The sequence below is a fragment of the Cottoperca gobio genome, chromosome 4 (genome assembly GCF_900634415.1).
Source record: "Cottoperca gobio chromosome 4, fCotGob3.1, whole genome shotgun sequence".
In the NCBI taxonomy this organism is placed as follows: domain Eukaryota; kingdom Metazoa; phylum Chordata; class Actinopteri; order Perciformes; family Bovichtidae; genus Cottoperca; species Cottoperca gobio.
Window position 1 is genome coordinate 13,804,112 of NC_041358.1, and position 19,792 is coordinate 13,823,903.

The 19,792-nt window shown below is 39.5% G+C and overlaps 1 protein-coding gene across 2 annotated transcripts in view; it reads right to left on the reverse strand.

Annotated features, from left to right (window-relative positions):
* sgip1a (SH3GL interacting endocytic adaptor 1a) overlaps window positions 1–6,845 on the reverse strand; it is a 74,776-nt gene extending 67,931 nt beyond the window's left edge. For both annotated transcript variants that reach the window (XM_029429132.1, XM_029429131.1), the window contains exon 1: window positions 6,676–6,845. The gene's annotated coding sequence lies outside the window, so the exon portion shown is untranslated. The remainder of the gene's footprint in view (window positions 1–6,675) is intronic.
* Between the last annotated feature and the right edge of the window lie 12,947 nt (window positions 6,846–19,792).

Consider the following 19,792-nt stretch of genomic DNA (forward strand, 5'->3'; position numbering starts at 1 on the left):
CCTTATTACTGATGCTGAGGAGGCTGACTGCTAGCTTCTAGGTGGATTTGGATTGTTCAGTGCGATGCTACTGGGGATATTATTTTGATTCGTAGCTTTAGAGATGGGAGTTGGAAGGAACTATCTGGGATTGCTGCTGCAGGTCAAGTCATCATCAGTGTATTAGCCAGTTAGCCAAGTGTCATAGGTATGTAGATAGAGATAGATACTTTATTCTTCCCGAGGGAAATTTAGGTAGAAGTTGGTCACCAGGGTTTCAGCCAGTGTATTGTAAGCCCGTCTGGCCATAGTTGACTGCCAACCAGGCCTAGGAATCTTTTTTTTAAATCTATTTTTAAGATGTTTATTAAATTAAAGTAATAACTCAGTTTTGTGTTTAATGCTAGCAAGTGCGGTTGAGAGACAGAGCGAGAGACAGAGCGAGAGACAGAGCGAGCGAGAGCGAGAGAGAAATTATTTTATTAAAACTGCCATCATCACTGCAATCATCTCCGTTTAGTCTACGGTAAAGTGTTGAGTGATGTGTGCGGTCGGTCAGTCGAGGGAGTGAAAGAGCAAGGGAGCGAGCGTGTGTATGCAGTGAATATGAAGTAAGCCGTTACATAGCTGTGCAGTGTCCATCCATCCATCCATCGTCTACCGCTTATCCGGGATCGGGTCGCGGGGGCAGCAGCTCCAGTAAGGAACCCCAATCTTCCCTTCTCCGGGCCACATCCTCCAGCTCCGACTGGGGGATCCTGAGGCGTTCCCAGGCCAGTGAGGAGATATAATCTCTCCACCGAGTCCTGGGTCTCCTCCCAGCTGGACGTGCCTGGAACACCTCCCTAGGGAGGCGCCCAGGTGGCATCCTTACTAGATGCCCGAACCACCTCAACGTAAAGGAGCAGCGGCTCTACTCCGAGTCTCTCACGGATGGCTGAGCTTCTCACCCTATCTCTAAGGGAGACGCCAGCCACCCGTCTGAGAAAACCCATTTCGGCCGCTTGTACCCGTGATCTCGTTCTTTCGGTCATGACCCAGCCTTCATGACCATAGGTGAGGGTAGGAACGAAGATCGACCGGTAGATTGAGAGCTTTGCCTTCTGGCTCAGCTCTCTTTTCGTCACAACGGTGCGGTAAAGTGACTGTAATACCGCCCCCGCTGATCCGATTCTCCGGCTGTGCAGTGTGTGTACAGTTAATTTGTTGGTGAATAAATGCCAAAACTCCTCAAGACCACCTGCTGATAAAAGTGAAGGGGTTTTGGTTAGCACCCCCCAATCCGACAAAGGCGCCGGGCCTAACAGCATTTTTGGCGGAAACCCTGGGTCACATTGGAAGATATTCAGTCAGGCTTTGTACCAGCAACCCAAAAAATAGTTAAAAGTGGTCAGATCAGTACAAAATAAAAAGCAACTTGTGGACACTTTAAAACTTTAAATTATAGTCTTGTATGACTTAATTTCCTATTGCCTCCCTACCTTTTAGTCAACCTGGACTACTCTATGACCCCAAACCCCATCCAGAGTCAACACCCTGTTACAAGCCCCCACTAAGAACCAAGTCCTCCCCTCCAGCCTCAGAACAGGGGATGGAAAAGATGAGCTCATCCCTCTGATACTGGGCCGGTCTGGTCTGTGGTCTCTAATAGTCTCCAGGATGTCAACACCGGTCCAATAAGTCCCTCTTACTCACACCAATTACCATTTCCACACAGGGCCCAAGCCTAAATAAACAGAGTCCAAACGTGCTATACAATCAGCTTATATCTATAAACAGTGGAGAAGTTTAAATTAGGCCACTCCCAAGAGTACCGGCCTTTGCTTGGACAGCATGGCTGGGATGACAGAATGGAGCCAGATGAACTCATTGCCGGGAGTTTCAAAGGAGTATTTTAAAGACAACACAAATAGCTAAGACATGATTTCGACACTCCCTAATAGCTTTGATTTGATTTAGGAAGTTTGGCTTTGTTTAACCAGTAAATGACCCCTATACAGAAGACGATGAACTAAAAGACTCTTCTGCCTAAAGCTAAGGTGGGAACAGAAAACCCCATAGCTGAATAACTTATGAAAAAAAAGGAAAAACTTGCCTACACTTGCTTACTGGCTCACTCTGTGTTGGCTGGACACCCACAAGAAGGTTGCCAATACAGGTTATATGCGTGCGTGTGCGTGCGTGTGCTGTGACGTGCCGGTAGGGTCCCAGATAGGCCTCCCAATGACGCATTTAATACTGAATCCATAATTCATGATACATCCTAAAATAGAAGTGCAGTTTTTTAAGATCTGCTCTATCTGACAGTAGTGAGAACAATGAACATGCCTCTGACATACTATAGTAGGTCATGAGGAAGACTCAAGTCATGATGTAGGAGGTACGAGTTGTCATACTAATGTTCAAAAAATGATCAAAATGGATATCATGGTTCACCAGTTCCTGCTCTCCCTCTTTTCACAGGCATTTTAACTAAATGTAGGCAGAGAATCCGACTAGGAACAACACAATGGACTAACCACACTTCCTGAGTCAGGAGGGGAGAGGATCAGTGCAGCAGGGATCTTCTGCTGTGGTGCAAAATATGCAAAAGTGTGTTTTTGCATGTGTGAGTGTAATGGTTGGGAGTGGATGGGCAATCCAGGATGTATAAAGCGATTCTTTGAGCATATTTCAGCTCAGTTTCTACTGTAATTTCATTAGATGGGTAACCCTTAGTGCCTCACTAAAGCTGAGCTCAATGAATCAATATGCGACTACTCCCAGAATAGCCCCATAATAGTAGATGGTTTTGAGATGCCATTGCCACTCTCATAACTTGTACCTCTGAGTTCTACTAATCATTATTTTTATTAATTTATTCAATTCATTCATTGCTTAATCTAAAAAGAAAGTCAGAAAACACTTCAACAATGACTACTAAAAGCACCAAGCTGACAAAGTAGTTGTTATATCCAAACAATGGTTGCTTTGGAAACAGAGAATACATTATCCCTGGTTATGATATTAAGACAAAGGCCTATTTAAAAAAGGTGGAGTCTGTAATTCTAAACCAATACACTTTTTACTGAATTCAGCGAATATCTCCTCCTAATAATTAAGATACAGAACAAGCTTAAATTATGCATTTATGAACGGCATGGAGTAATAAGATGAACAGGGACATCATACTTGCAGTCATTTTTCAAATGATGAAAAATATATTAGTTAATGTGACCTCCGTTACTCATGAATATTTGTGTGTGTGTGTGTGTGTGTGTGTGTGTGTGTGTGTGTGTGCGTGTGTGTGTGGGGAGCGAAGCCCCGCCCTTCGCAAAACACAGTGGAGGAGAGAATGTGAATGCGCAAAGTAAACACTGAAACGTGCACATAAAATAGATAAACATAAGCGTTTAGTTGTATTTAATAAAAGAGCACCTGTTCAATGTGAAAAGTGAGTTGTGAATATATATATATATATATATATATATATATATATATATATAAAAAAACACTTTGAATTTCGGGAGGGGGGGGCACGCAACAGTTGGGGAAACACTGCTGTGATAGACTTAACATACAGTATCAGTCGGTCATGTTCCACTGTGAACTCTCTTGGAAGTTGGTACAATACGTATTATGATACAAGGGTTATGATTCAATAAATTGCGATGTATACAATACTGTGAGTACGGTGAATTATTGCAATGTTGTTTTATCAAACAATTGTATGCAACAATATCTGTGAAAAGTGGCATCTGGATTTGCATTTATCGCAGTCCCTGTAACTCGCAACATCACAACATACTTTAAGAGGGCACATTTATTGAGAGGACGCATATCTTTGCAAATGAAATAAAGTATTGACTGAGTTAATCACTAAAAGCAATATCGCGATACGATACTGTATCAATACTTGGTAGTGTAGACTGCATTGTGCCTTCTGGTCTGTGCTATGTTGATACTAAGAGGTGTCCTGTGGACCCATTTTGGAGTGCGTGTATGTAGGGCATGCCCACATATGCGCACACACACACAAAATATTGGAGCTGACACATCAAAGGCCTTCCCACCATGCTGGAGCTGACTCTTTGCCAGACTGCAGCAGCAGCAGATGATGATATAAGCTACAAATATACGTCAAAACAAACACTCCATGCACATACATGCAGAAGCACTTCTACCCAGAAGGCACAGCATGCCTTGCTGTTAATTACTCATCGCTTCATCATTTGTTTCACACCATCTCCTCAATGTCACATTATAAAGCATATCTTGGCTCATCCACGCTTCACAGCTCTACACAGGAAACAGAGTATAGAAACTTTCCCAGGCTGAATTCCCAGGCAAAGTTCACCTAAAAGTGAAACCTCATTCTTCCCTCATCACTCTCAGGCTTGGCAATCCCAGCTCTCCCCCACAGATTTTCCCACATATCACAAACCTCTACTTGAACTTACACACGTGCAGGATATAATAGTTGTTCCAACAAGATACCCATAAAGCCCAGAGCTACATCTAATATCGGCACTGAGCTTTTGTTTATGGAAAACTGTAAAATGTCTTCTGGATAGGTCCACAATTGTATTGTCTGTCTTGACACAATTGTATGGGGTAAACGTGCACTAAACACACTGCAACTTTACAAGATATCTACTTGATTTGTCTGACCGAGTGCTGAAGCCTCATTAACTTCAGATAAACTGTTGAATGTATTTTTGCAGGTGGCTTGTGGATATTTTATTAAAAATGCATTATTAGGAAGCTAGTAAGAAGGAAGGAATGACTGCAGCACAACAACAACAATGTTGCAATGTCCATATGGGCATGTGATTATTGTTTGAAGACAGAATTTCCTCATTTAAAAAAAATGTGTTTGACTAAATACAAAACTCAATACAAAAGTATCTGACCATATAAATGCGATCAACACACATGTTTAAGCAAAATCTGCTATTCGAGAGTAAACATGCATGTGCTGAACACGACTCAGCGTGCAGTAATCACACTGTGGCTGGTCTATGCCAGGACCACCACTGATACAGGAAGGAAATGTTGGAATGGAGGCCAGACCCAGAACGTGTAGCTCCATGTGAATCATCACATGCCACAACACATGTTCGATTTAACAAAATTAAGAACTATAGTTTGATTGGACACAAACATCACATGCTAATGTCGCACAGTCTTGCCTCTGATATTTTTGATTCAACCCTCCCCAGGCTTCAACGCCACAGTTCTTAGAAAATATACTCAGTGTAATAAATCAAACTGATTATTAATTTTTACAAACAAATGGTGCCAAACCACATCAGGCATTTAGCTTTGCAAATCAACCTGAATGAATTGACTCAATTACGCCAAAAAACACAATTACTCAGCTGTTTCAGATGACAAAAGCTGTTGAGTTTCATATCCCCTTCTCCTCTATGCCTACTACTCCTATCCTTAGTTGCACGTGCTGGATTACAACATTGCGTAATACACTAGCTGCTTCATTGTGCAGTATTGTCATTGTGCCTCAAAAGCACTCCCTTAACTTTCATAAAACCCTGAAGACTGATCAGAAAACAATGTTTTACATTTGTAATCCACAAATGGAAAGAAGATTTGAAATAATAACCTGTAACTTATGTTCAGTGTTGTAATCAGCATCCACAACGATCTACTATAAGTCTTTTGATCTCACATACGTCCCAGCAACAAGTGAAAACTGTGTTGAATATATATGTGCGGTCATAAATTCAGGGCAACATGTTCTGGCAAACACATGTTTAGTCTTCCTGGTCTTGCAACCAAGGTCAATTTCCTGAATAACAGCTCTTACTCATGAGCTCAGATGAAGTGGCAGCAGCATGTAGCAGAGTTTTTTTTGTATTCATTACTCAGACAACTATGATAAAGGATTATCCCAATTTACCAGAGAAATGCCAGTTTCCTGTTTCATTTGGATGTGAGCTATTCTGCACATGGTCTCCATGGATACGGAAACATTGCTTACGTCCACAAAATACACTGACAACTATACTATATGTTAACTATGATATCATTTACCATAAATAATTGAACTTTCAATGTTCGGATGTGCTCAAATTAATAAAGCTGGAAAATAGTGACAGAGCCACAGTAAATACCCACACAACAAAAGGTGTTAGCCCTAAAATTAGCTAGCTAACCCATGAGATATTTCTGGAGTGTTCCTCCAGTCTTGTTAATTCTCACTTCTTACTCACACTATGTTTTTGCCATAATGTATCACTGCTGTATTTGTAGCTGGCGAGATTTTACCTGAGCTGTTAATACACCTGCGCATTATTTTACACCGTAAAAGTGTTTTCCTTTGAATAAACGTAAGGCAAAGCTTTTGAGATACAATATAGTAAGCAGTTAAAATAAAGTTCAAACTAAATTCATGAAGGCAGTGTCAAGCGCCAGTTTGGACCTCTCACAACGGCCGTTCTCTCATTTAACAGTTAACGGTTAGCTACACCGATGTTTACATTTGAGTCCCAGAGCTAGCTAACTGTTAGCTCCGTTTCTCTCAAAGATAAAAACATCACTTACCGCTAATGGACACCTTTTTGATTCTTCAAAAGTGACATATATATGTTCAGGTGAAACCAAATATAGTATATCTTCCGCAGAATTAAGACAATTATAAAACACTTTACAAACGTGCGATTGTTCAGTTGAAGATGGACGATGGAAGTGACATACCTGTTATCCGCTGACTTGCTCGCTCAACAAAAACTGAACGTTTTATTATCGGGTCAATGTATAAGTCGATAAACAGTGTGGTCCCATAATTATTCTTAAATGTTTGTTTTTTTTAATATATATATATTTTGTATCCGTCTACGACTGAATAAGCAAGCAGATGTGTCACTTCCGGCTACCTGAAACGTTTGGCTGTGATCATGTGTTTGGAAACTTCTAATCTTCTTTATGTTGCAGTATAATTAAATATTTACGTCACAATTGGATGAATAATTTTGTAAATCTGGAAATTTCCCCTTAAATACTGATAACTTTAAATTGTGTCTTAAACATTGATACAATGATTATGTAACCTAAGGGACCGTGTCCAGATAACATTGAATTATAATATTTCAGCATGTAATATATCCAAGAAGGACACAACTCCTTGAACCATAATGTTACATAAGCGGTATTATTTTGCGGGTTATTTATTAGACTGTTAAACTAACATTAATAACAACCATCTTGCTGCAGAATAAAAGCCATGTGTTGTTAGGTCGTGTTTTACTGATTGGGCTGATTCATATACTTGACCAGCCTCTCACTCACCCAACTCCTTGGATAATAATTTATAAAAAAAAGGCAATAAGTCAGTCCAAAGTAATTTCCTCCAGAAAACCACAACAGTCTGATGTGCAGCCCAATAGTGTTAGGAAGTGCAGACCACTATTACTCAGTGCCAGAGGCACTTGGAGTGATTATTCACTGTTTTGCAAGAACAATAAGAGAGTTATCTTTTGAATGAGACCAAAATTATGCAGCTGGTGCAAATGGTTGAAGAGCAGTTTTCAATTTACTTTGGGTATGTCGTTTGTAGGTATTTTCGGGTAAATGCGCCCACCTTCTAAGAGCAAGGACGCCCCTCCCTGTTAATTTTCCCAAATGTTTAATAGCGTATGAGACCAAACTTGGCCCAAGAGCATGCAAACTTTACCTGATCCGCATGACGATCCTCTTCTTTAAACAGTTCGCAGAAAGGTTGTTTGGTTTGCAAAGTATACAGTATTTTTTGAATGGTGCGTATCCAACTGCAAGTAACTGTTTTGTTCGGTACTCTTGGCATGCATGTTTGACTATATGCCTAGAGGCGATGGGTATGTGTGGGAATGTGTTTGTGAGAGGGGACCTGCTGGGGCTATTGGCAAATGTGTTCACTATTTCTCCTGTACAAAAAGGACTTTAGAAACTCCAAAAATCAATCAAGGAACATGTGAAGTGCACATTTAGATTTGATCTATTTCCTCCATAAGAAATATACATCTTATGAATATAAGACTGATGAGATCTATAATATACAGCAAGCAAAGATTACTTTCTTCATCTTCAGGTAATTTTATTGATTAATTAAACACTTTGAAACACAGTGTCAGAAAACAGTAAAAATTTGACATCCTAATTTCCCAGGGCCCCACATGAAGTAGTTAAACTGCTTGTTTTGTACAAATATATTAAATTTACTATTATGGAAGGCTAAGAAAATCAACAGTTTTTCACATATGAGATGCTTGAACCATTACATTTTTGTAAATGTTGCTTTAAAAAATGACTTTTATTGATATAGCAACATTGTTGCAGATTAATTTTCTGTCAATCAACTTAATTAAGTAATCGTTTCAGCTCTAATAATATATAATGTTTTTATATTGTGTATATGCCAAACATACGCACACATTCTTGCTAACATACTATCTAAAACTGGGCCCCAAGAGTGAAGTATTGTATTAAGTATATATTCAGTTATTTATAGCAGTGTGAATTTGTGTGAGTGTGTTAGAGTTTTATCTGTGTCTGTACCTGCATGTGACTGTGGCGATGTTATCCCACAGAGATGTGTTTCTCACTCAGTATTCAACTCAAGCACAGTTGCCTTGGCAACCCGTTGGACAGAGACAACTTGGTCATTCCTGTGAAAAGAAAACCCTGTCAAAATCCCACTTCACTGCGTTTCCTGTCTGGCTGTCTCTCTCTCTTGCTCTTATATTCTCAATTTGCATGTGTACTCATTCACTTACACACAAGAACTCTTTCCTGGGGGATCACCACCTGTTTACCAGGTGTAGCTTAATTGCAGTATGGTCACTCTAACATTGTAGTTAAAGTCAAAGAATGAAGCCACAAGATTTGTTTATTTATTTTATTTTAGTTAGTTGGGAGTGAAATCTTTGGTGCTATGAACTTATTGCTGTTTCTTCCATGCATCTGCACTGACTTGTTAGTCAAGTGTGGTCCATATTTAGATGTACTTTTACTTCAGCTTTGACTTTGAATTCCTCTTTTCTTTTACTCACTCAGAACTCTGATGATGCCAATACTGGATACACCCAGTGTCCCAGGGAGGATTGACCCATGTCCAAGATGTCTCTTCAATCACAACTTTTACCCAGGTAAGTTAGAAGCATTTTCTCCTCTCCTCAGTGAGGCCAGACCAGGCCATTGCACATGAGAGCTCCTGCACTGAAAATTGTGGCAGGGGGGGAAAAAATACAAAACTGTTAGAAAAGAGGCTTAATGAAAAATAAAATTGAGAAAATATGTACATTTCCGCCCAATCTCTAACCTACCATTTCTCTCCAAGATACTTGAAAAAACCGTTGCAGCCCAGGTCCACACTCATCTCAACAACAATAATCTTTATGAACAATTTCAGTCTGGTTTCCGCTCCACACACAGTACAGAGACGGCCATGGTCAAAATCACAAACGATCTCCTGGTGGCTGCTGACTCTGGGCTCCTATCCATACTCATCCTCCTTGACTTGACTGCAGCCTTCGACACCATCTCACATCACATCCTTCTTGACAGATTAACTTCCATTGGTATCACTGGCACACCCCTCACCTGTTTCAGATCTTACCTCTCCGGCCGTACCCACTTTGTTCAACTCAAACACTTCAAATCACAGTCCCTTCCTGTCCTCACTGGTGTTCCTCAGGGCTCTGTCTTGGGCCCCCTCCTATTTATCATCTACCTCCTACCTCTCGGCCATATCTTCAGGAAATACGGTATCCAATTCCACTGTTACGCGGATGACACCCAGCTCTATCTTTCCACCAAGCCCACATCCGCTCTCCCCCCCCCACTTCTCTTTCTGACTGCCTACTGGAAATCAAATCCTGGTTCTCATCCAACTTTCTCAAACTTAACAATGATAAAACCGAGGTTCTTCTAGTTGGCTCCAAGTACACTCTGGCCAAAACTGATAAATTCTCCCTTACCATTGATAACTCCATAGTCTCCCCTCACTCCCCCCAAGTAAAGAGCCTGGGTGTCATTCTCGACAGCACCTGTCTGCCTACTTCCACCTCCGCAACATTAATCGTCTCCGCCCGTCACTCACACCCAACACCACCGCCATTCTCATCCACGCCCTTGTTACATCCTGTATAGATTATTGCAACTCCATCCTCTCTGGCCTTCCTCACAAATCTCTACGTAAACTCCAACTGGTCCAAAATTCAGCCACCTGTATCATCACCAGAACTCCTTTCCATAGACCACATCACTCCGGTACTCCAACAACTCCATTGGCTCCCAGTTAAATACCGTATTGATTTTAAAATTGTGCTCCTCACCTTTAAGGCCCTTCACAATCTTGCACCTTTATACCTCTCTGAACTCCTTCACACCTACACTCCCTCTCGCTCTCTCCGATCTTCCTCTGCCTTCCAACTTACTATTCCCTCTGCCCGCCTGATCACCATGGGGCCCAGAGCCTTCAGCCACTCTGCTCCTCGTCTCTGGAACTCTCTCCCACTAAACATTCACAACATCCACTCCCTCCCCGCATTCAAGTCTGGTTTAAAAACTCATCTTTTCAAATTAGCATATTCTTAATAATTACTAATTTGTTAACTGAGTGTTGTTTTATTTTTCTCTGTTCTCAGTTTTTGTTTTGTTTTGTTTGTGAATGACTGTTTGACTTTGTTTTGTTGCTTGTTTGTTCCTTGTTTTTAATCTTATGTTCTGTACGGTGTCCTTGTGTGCCATGAAAGGCGCCTATAAAATAAAATGTATTATTATTATTAAATAATAGGAATTCACAAAGGTTGCATTTAAAGGGGAGGACTAGGGTGGTCCTGCCTGTAATTCAGCCCAGCCAAGGCCTGATTGGATTTTGTTGTCTTGCTTTTCAGAAACAACCCTACAACCAAAGAGTTCATTCTCGCTCATATTATTAAAAATAATACTGGTGGTATGACATACTAAGTATTAGCATAGAGCAAAAAAAACCTCAAAGATCTACGATATTTGGGTATTTTTTTTCTCACAAACTTTATAAATAAGTTGAGCAAGTGAAACGCTGTAAGACGTGCACCAAACAATTTTCCACAATAATATTTATTTAGTCCAAACCATAGACAGTCTGTGGTAGAGACTGACACAGTTTATTCACACTTTACTTGTAACACTCTACTACTGCACTTTTTATGCACATTTTTCTGTGCAAGTAACACTCAATTGCTTGTTTTCTATCCTGGAAGCTAAATAACAAATAGCTATAATAGGAATCCCTAATCTGTTGCACTTCCTGATATCTCTCTTATTTATTTTCCTGGTAAAGTGTTAATGTTCAGTTGAGGTTGATACAGTGTTGTATTCTGTACAGACTGACAGACAAACTTATAGCTTGTATAAATAAATTTGACAAGCATGAGCCTCCAGGATAATGATGTAAGCAATTCACCAGCCTTCTTTATTGGTTGTAACACTTTTGAAAACTATAAAAAAATATGATCGATGGTAGGGTTGTCTAGTGGTCAGAGAATGTGTTCTTAAACAAAAGATAACCCAAGTTCAAGCCCTGTTGCTGACCTTATGTGTGTCTGCTATTTAGTCTATTATTAATGCTCTGAAGTACAGGAGATTACTGGAAGGAATGGCCTTACTGGAGAACAAGTGACACACACACACACACACACACACACACACACACACACACACACACACACACACACACACACACGCACACACACATACATGTGTGTCATCACACAAGCTCTCACGCGAGCCAAACAATTGTTCCCATGTGCTGCAGACCTCTATGATTTGGAAAGGGTGCGTGAGAGCAGATGATTTATAAAGTTTAGAGTAACGTAACCAAAGGGCTTAGTGACACAGCTGTGGAAGAACCAGATAGAAGGGAAACAGAAATGACTGTGAAATGTGTCACGCTACGGGAAAAACACACATTCCTCATTCTAGCTTTCAGTTAGGAGTTTTGTTTCTCTCCTACTTTTTCTATGAAATGAACAATTCAGACAATTACTCACTGTCTGTTCATGTCTGTTCATGTCCGTGATTCAAAGGAGAGTCCAAGTTTAAGATGACAATCATTTAATTGTTTAAGCAATCAATACCTGATACATATGTATCAGCTGAATTGTCTGGACCATTGTTTTGTCTATGTCCTAGTTGGATTTGTGGTGTGTCTAAACATTCAGCCCACTAAGCAAATCCTATAATTATATATCAATCTTATCTAGTCTGTCTGTTCCCAGAGATTTAGTTGTTTTGAGCTAAATTGGACTTCATGATGTACCCCTGCCTTGTGCTGCAGTAAACGGAGGGGTCAAGAAAACTGACAACCCTGTCTTGATACTATGTTGTTAAGTTCAAACTGTAACTGTTCCCAAGATTCATTATGGTGACCACCCAAACCAGGGAAGGAGAACATGTTGCTCTCAGGAACAATGTGTTGGCTGTGGAGCTCTCACACCCAACCTCCCACTCCCCGCTGCTCTTACCAGGCTGGGTCCCGTGGTAAACTTAGACCCCTTTTTATCCTGTGCAATCATACATGTACTGCAGCATATTTGAGACTTCTGGTTCACATGTTTCAGAGGATCACTGAATGTCTCAGCAGGCAATGTCCTGACACTGCTTAGAACCTAGATGTGGTGACTTATTTCCCCCAAACGCTGCCAGCTGTGTCCACCTGTTCTCTCATTGCTTTCGCAAGCACAATGAGGACTCGCCAAGGTTCTTTAAACAGCCTGCCAGTGGTGCTCCTCTGCACCCTCAGCCACTTCATCATATCTACTCTAATTGGCTCAGGGGATATAAATAGCCACATGTATCATCACAGGACTGATTTACTTACTTCACTTACAAGGTTAATGCAGCCTCGGGAGACCCAAGAGGGGCATCGTGTTGCAAGAAGAGCGATTTTTGTCTTGTACTAATTATATGAATTTGTTTTTGTGTTTGTGTGTTTTTTACCAAAAGGCTTTGCTTGTTTAATGGCAACATTGAAGGACTGGCTTAATGACACATCCGAAAACACATTTATCTGTTTCAATTCATTGTCTTGAAGGGAAAAAAGGTCTCATTCTGAAAAATACTAACAATCTTTTTCTTTACAAAGTGATCTGCCAATTCCGTAAGACAGCTCGATAACTCTGCAAACAAATTAAAATCAATTGCCCAACTTGTCATTTTTAACAATGCAGTCCCCTGAGAGCAGCAGTATTTGACCCAGCTGGCCTTACAGCCGGCTATAAAACCACAATGACGCAAAAGCAGGAGCCACATCATTTGAATGAAAAGAGAGAATATTTAACCCTTTGTGGCCATAATAAATATAAACTGTTACATTAAGTCAACACTGAAAAGATTGGATACTGAATGCACCTTGTATGTGTGAACTCTCACTTAGATCAGATTCCTGAATTTAGCCACTCTGTGCCAAGTTATAAAATCAGTGCAAGATGTGAATTCCTAAAGAATTACAATCTTGCACACAGACAGCAGTGAGTTGATCGTGTAGGCATCAACAGAGAGCCTGCATCTGGTCCTTCTGCTTATGATTTCACAAATAAATCCTTAACAGGACATTTTAGTTTGCACTCCTAATGACTGTACTGACATCAAAGACTGGAAAAGTGAAATGTTCCTATCCAGCCCCATACTCTGATACAATTCTGGGAAGTGTACAAACAGTATTATCTTACATGCTGTGTTTACTGTCAGACCTGTATATCATTAGGGGCTGTCCTTCTAGCTTTAAAATACTAAAAGTCAACATCTGGGAAAATGAAACCCAGTTCTATTGACGCACATGCTCTTATGTTATGACAGTCATGTTGACACCCAAGTTTGCATCAGATTATTTTTTTCCGAGTCGCGTACACAGCTGCTGTGTTCACTGTTGCTGGTTGACATGTTACCCATCATGAAACAGGGAAAGTCCAGTGTGTTTTTGGAGTTGGTTTAACACTGAATATTGAGAGGAGAAAATTAGCTTTGCAATTTAAAAAGCTTTGCCCCCCCCCCCCCATCCTCCCCCCTTGTGGTTAAGAGCTCAAAGCTTTTTAAGTTGCAGAAAACAGTTGATATGCAAAATACCTTGCTTTGTCTTGATATGATAATAGGAAAAAGTTTATTTTTTGTTCAAGCACAGGTGTCTCTAAGGCTGCTATGAAAACACCAGCACAGTTCTACGTAGCTGCACATAATAAAGACTCTATGAAATCCACATTTGTCACTGCACCATTGTGAAATAACAACGCGTGGGCTCGGGAACCTTCAATTTAATTACCCAACGTTTCAATGAGGCCTTCGTCTATTCAGCTTAAAGGAGTTACATCAGCTGCCCTCTCCCCCTTTGTCTCGATCTCCTGTATCTCTCTCCTCTTATCAAATTATCAAACTTTAAATGTAACTTAAATATTACAGCAACTTAGAGTTACAGCAGTTTAAAATCTGATTGCACACAATCTTTACCTTACTTTTTAGTGTTTTTAATAATAATAGTACATTTTATTTGGAGGCGCCTTTCAAGACACTCAAGAACACCTTACAAAATACAGGAGATAAAAACAGCAAAACAATGAAAGGGAGAGCAGACAAACAAAACCAGTGATATATTGTAGACATGAAACATAAGACCTTAAGACCTGTTTGGAAACCTTAAATCAAATTATAAAATTTATTTTAAATGTGACATTGAAAAGGCTGGCTTATTTGAAGAACATTTCCTCCAATGTGGAGAGCTTTCTTATTTTTTTGGGGGGGGGGGGGGGGAATTAGTGACTAGATGAGTCAAGGTTGATCATTGTACTACTATCAAAAGTATAACACTTTTTGCATTTATTGGAAAAAGGTCAAATATTCTCTCCACACTAGCATGTTTTAAGAGCCCTGTGAGATACCTGTTAAGATGAGAGATTCATGAAGTGAACACCTCCACACTCTCTTCTCTTTTCTGTGAATGTTTCTCTCATTCATTCACATGTAGAGGACACATTGAGGAATCTTTGAGCCTTAAGCCAATTCCCTATTATCTCCCAAGCTAACCATTTCCTTTTCTTGCCTGGAAATATCCTTCATCTTCTTCTTTGTGTCATACAGGGGAGAACTTAAGTGGTGCCATTTTCCTCGACTTGTGGGAAATGCGTTGCTCTGTTTTTAACTTTATTAGATAGCTCAGCCATCCCTCCCCTGTCACTCCTTTATAAAGGCATGAAGGTTGCTTTGTAAAGGAGTGACAAGGGAGGTCAACCGTCCCATATGCCAGTCTCTATTCTCTTTCTCTGTCATATGCACGCAAGTAGTTTTTCATCAAATCAAAACTTTTGCTTTTACTGGGTTATGTCAGAGGCGAGACGGAGAGAGACTTCCACAGTGGGAGATGGGATCTGGGTGTGGAGGAGAGGAGATTGAAAAAATGAAGATGAAGGAGCGCAAAGAGAGTGAACAAGGTGACAGACCTTGGTGATATAATTCATTCATGATTCTCTTAGCAAGGTTAGAGTGGATACAAGAACAGACAGCCTTAGAGCTCTTATCGTGAGTCACAATGAAATGAGATATACTGTAAAGGTACACAAGCCCATGTCCCATGTCATTAAGTTTTTTTTTAGAATAGGTTTGAATCATTTCTTCCCAGTCAGACATTTGAAAATAGCCACTAAGGACTTTGGAAAAGAAAAATGAAATATGTTTGGAATATTTTAATCATTTTAATTACTCATTTTTTCTCTAATACTTATATCCAGTTTTGAAAATGCGTCTCTGAACTTGCTTGCTAAAAAGCCACACGAGTAATGGAAGACTGTAACACCTGTGGTCACTTTGCAAAACTAGCCTCATTATGTTTTAAAGATGGAAGTTGTTGCGGTAAATACAAAAAAAAAGGCAATTACTAATAGCAATAAATGTTGTTTTCCATGGGATGTTTCTCAAAGACTATTTGAGCCTGTAAACACTGCAGTGGAAATATCGCTTCATCAAGACTTTTTGCATTCTCACCCTGGCTGTGAGTAAGGTCCCACATGTTAAATGAGCCAACTTAATAATGTGGCAATAAAACAACTTAAAAAATAACAGCATCTGCATCCTTTCCAGTTGTTGTTGACATGAAGTAATACAACTGTTGTGTAGTTCATTTATAGCCTAACGTTAACCTTTTGTTTCTGCCGATTGCATTTACGCTTTAAAAATCCTGTTCATTTGTGAAGATTATTTTGCTGAACAGAACTTAAGTATCATGAACGTTGGTTTGCCACACAGTTTATTTTCTGCAATATTCCAAAAACCCAACGGAAAAAAACACCTTTTGTCTTGAGAACCAGTGAGATGCTAACTTCCGGATGACCTGCAAAAATATGTCACTTTATTGGCAGATGGTTGGGGGTTTGGAAGATACCTAAATCAAATAGGAATATTAGGGCTTTTTTATAAATCAATTTGCGTAAATCAAATCACATTGATCACAAAAATGCGCAGGTTTGATATGTGCATATGTGATATATCATCTACATTTGTTTGCAGTTGCTTTTCCAAGAGTTATGGCAGTTCATGACAAATGGACCACACTAAAGAAAGTTTATTTTGGAATATCAAGAAAACTAATGAATATCCTTTTTTTCTGGCTAATTCATGTATGTTTTGTAGAAGAACAATTGAATTAAATGTAATAAAAATTGTAAGCAATCTGTTTTGGCCCTGCAGGATTTGTCACGAACCAAGAAATCCAGGAAGATTCTGTCTACACTGTGCTCTATATATGGCCCCATGGTTAAAGCTTCTGCCAAATTTTGCTGATATGTGTTGAGTAGGTTTTGACATATCTGTTAAATAACTCACAAAGAGGCAGAGAGTGAAAGTATTACGACCTTTGGTAGAGGTCATCCATTTTAAAGTTTGTATTTTCTATTTCTTTAGTCTTTAGTCTTTCTTGATTTCCTTGCCCTTTGGATAATCTGATGTTATTAATGAAGGGATAATAATAATAATAATAATAATAATAATAATAATAATAATAATAATAATAATAATAATAATAATAATAATAATAATAATAATAATAATAATAATAAGCTTTATTTGTATAGCACCTTTCATACAAGAATTGCAGCCCAAAGTGCTTCACAGCAAAAACATAGTACAAGATTTGACAGAGCATTTACAGTACAATAATCACAGTGTTGATGTAAATGAGTGTGAAGTAGCATTAAAAATAGTATAACAATAGCAGAATTAAAATAGTATAAAATAGCAGAATTAAAATAGTATAAAATAACATTGGAAATCATGCCTAGTTTCCGTATCTGTGCCGTACTTAACGACCCTCCTGCCGGGAAACCACATTCATCACACCATTCTTGTAAATGTTTTAAACTATCAGAGCCATATCTTGAAAGCATGAGATCAACAATGGGCCCATGTGGCCTTTCAACTGGTCTACTCCCTTTGCTACCCATTCCTGGTAGTCTTAAATCTATTGGTTAAAGCCAGTTTTTCTCCAATGCCATGATCATCTACCATATAGATTGGGAAGGGACATTGAAAGGCATCTGTAGTGTTGTTTATGTGTGTTTTTGTGTGTATGAAGGCCTTATGTCACTTGAGGACAGTCCTGTCAGATTGTGTGTGGGCCGTGGTGCTGAGTCTGTGTCACACTGTGTTCCTGTCTCAGTGTATTAGAGTTGAACCTCGGTGATGATGCAGCAAAGGCAGAGACATCAAAGACAATGAAGAGTAACATAGTACAGATATACTCATACACACTATAGTATAAATGTACTTCTACTTCAGTTTCCAGCACTCTCCCGAGGTTTGAGGTTGATGGGGTCATCAGGGTCCGACAACTGTGGAAACTTAAACTTTGTATTTTAAAACAGAACCACAATTGAATTGTATTACAATCTCAGACTCTCAAGTGTAAAGTATTCCTGTCAAACAGGGTACCACTAAGTATTATCTCATTCTTACAGCAATGGATAGAGAAATCACTAAGTCTACAATACTGATTACTACATCTATGTAGTACTGAAATAAAAATTACCGTATTTGACATGCTGCTGTTTTATATTATTGGAAATCTAATATATTTGCCTTTTGGGCTCTGGGAGCTTGTGATGGGTATTTGTTTTCACTTTTCTGACATTTTATATACCAAAACAGTTGACAGATGAATCAATCATGAAAATAGGCAGTAATTGCAGCCCTGTGGAATCGATTCAGCAGGAGACTGTCGCCAAAATAAATCACTCTGATTGGCTGTTCAGCTTTAGCGAATCAGTGGACGAGAAGTTGAACGGAAGTAAGGTAAGCGAATAAACAACTTATTTTTCGCAACCTGCCTTTTTTCTTCCTTCTTCCACAAGTGAAAGACCAAGGGATGATAACTCCAGTGCCGTTTTCCAATTTTCATCAGACATGTTCTTGATTAGATGTCGCTAAATTATGAAACCGTCTCTGATGGTGACTGAAAATGGAATAAAAACGCTATTTCTTGTTTGTACAGTATATACGCAGTCCAAGTTGCCTCGTTTGAATGACGAATACAGAATACCGCCGCCTGCTGGAGTGGAGAGTTATTGGCACTCACACAGACACAGTACGTATGTGCTTGTTGGCCGTTGACTGACGTCGCTGCTGTGTGTTCAAGTGTGACTTTTTGGCCAAGACAAAGGCGACATGAGGCAATACTGCGGGCTCCGTCGCCACTAGTACTTTTTTGTCGGCTAGGTGTGTCAGGGCTTTATGAAACATGACAAACATGTGGGAACCCACCAGAAGCATGACTGTGACCTAATTTAATGTTCAAACCCAGAGTAAAGAAAACCAGGCTATGATGGAGAAAAGAACTGCAGAAACCGAATAAATATATTTATGCTTAGCTTTTATATAAAAAGTATTTCAGATGTATTTTTTAACACAATCTTATCATAATGTGGACTATACATAATATCCAAAGAAATAATATCCCAAGAGCCCTGAACTAACTTTTCTGCCAGCCAAAACATCCCATTCCATGCAGTTGTATGTGTAGATCCAGAAACAGAACATGAATAACAAAGAGAGAATGACAGAAAGACTACAAAGTGTGAGAATAAGAGATGGCTTCAGTAAAAAGAACGATTGACAGAATAAAAACTAATATCAGAGTGAGAGAATGGAAGAGCGATTCTGACACTACTCTGTATGAGAGAGAGAAGGAGGGAGGAGGAGGGCGAGAGAGAAGAGGGAGGAAGAATTACAGTATTAAGATATGCGAGTAACGGGGCTCCTCAGCAGAGTGGATAAACTGTATGTGGATTGACTGTTGTTGTCTTCATGTTGGTGACTTTGCCAGCTTTCTTTGTCTTTGCCTCGTCCATCATTAATGCCTCTCTCAGGGTTTTTTCCCCAACAAAGCACCTAAAAAATTATAAAAGTGTAAGAAGACACAAGAAAGTGTAAAAATCAAGTTGTGCAACTCACTTAGATAAATAAATATAAAATATATGAAAAATACAGGCTTTACAGAAAGTATAACCTTTGGATGAATTCGAGTTTACATGCTGCCTCTTTTTGGTATTGGAGATTAAAGATGTAGAAAGAGGAAAATACAGCAGCAAGCCCCGTAAAGAAGGTGGGCTGGTTCCCCTCACATATGATGTATCCCCTCTCTGCTTATTATCCAGCGCTAAACACAGCTTCCTGCCGTTTCACCTGAAACGGTATGGGTTTTTAGTTTTGAGCGTTTGAAATACATTGTGTTTAGTGGTTAAACGTTATTTTGACATGTGCAGTACTGGTTGAGAAAACTGGGAACTTTCTGTCCATCTGTGTCTATCATATTTTAGAA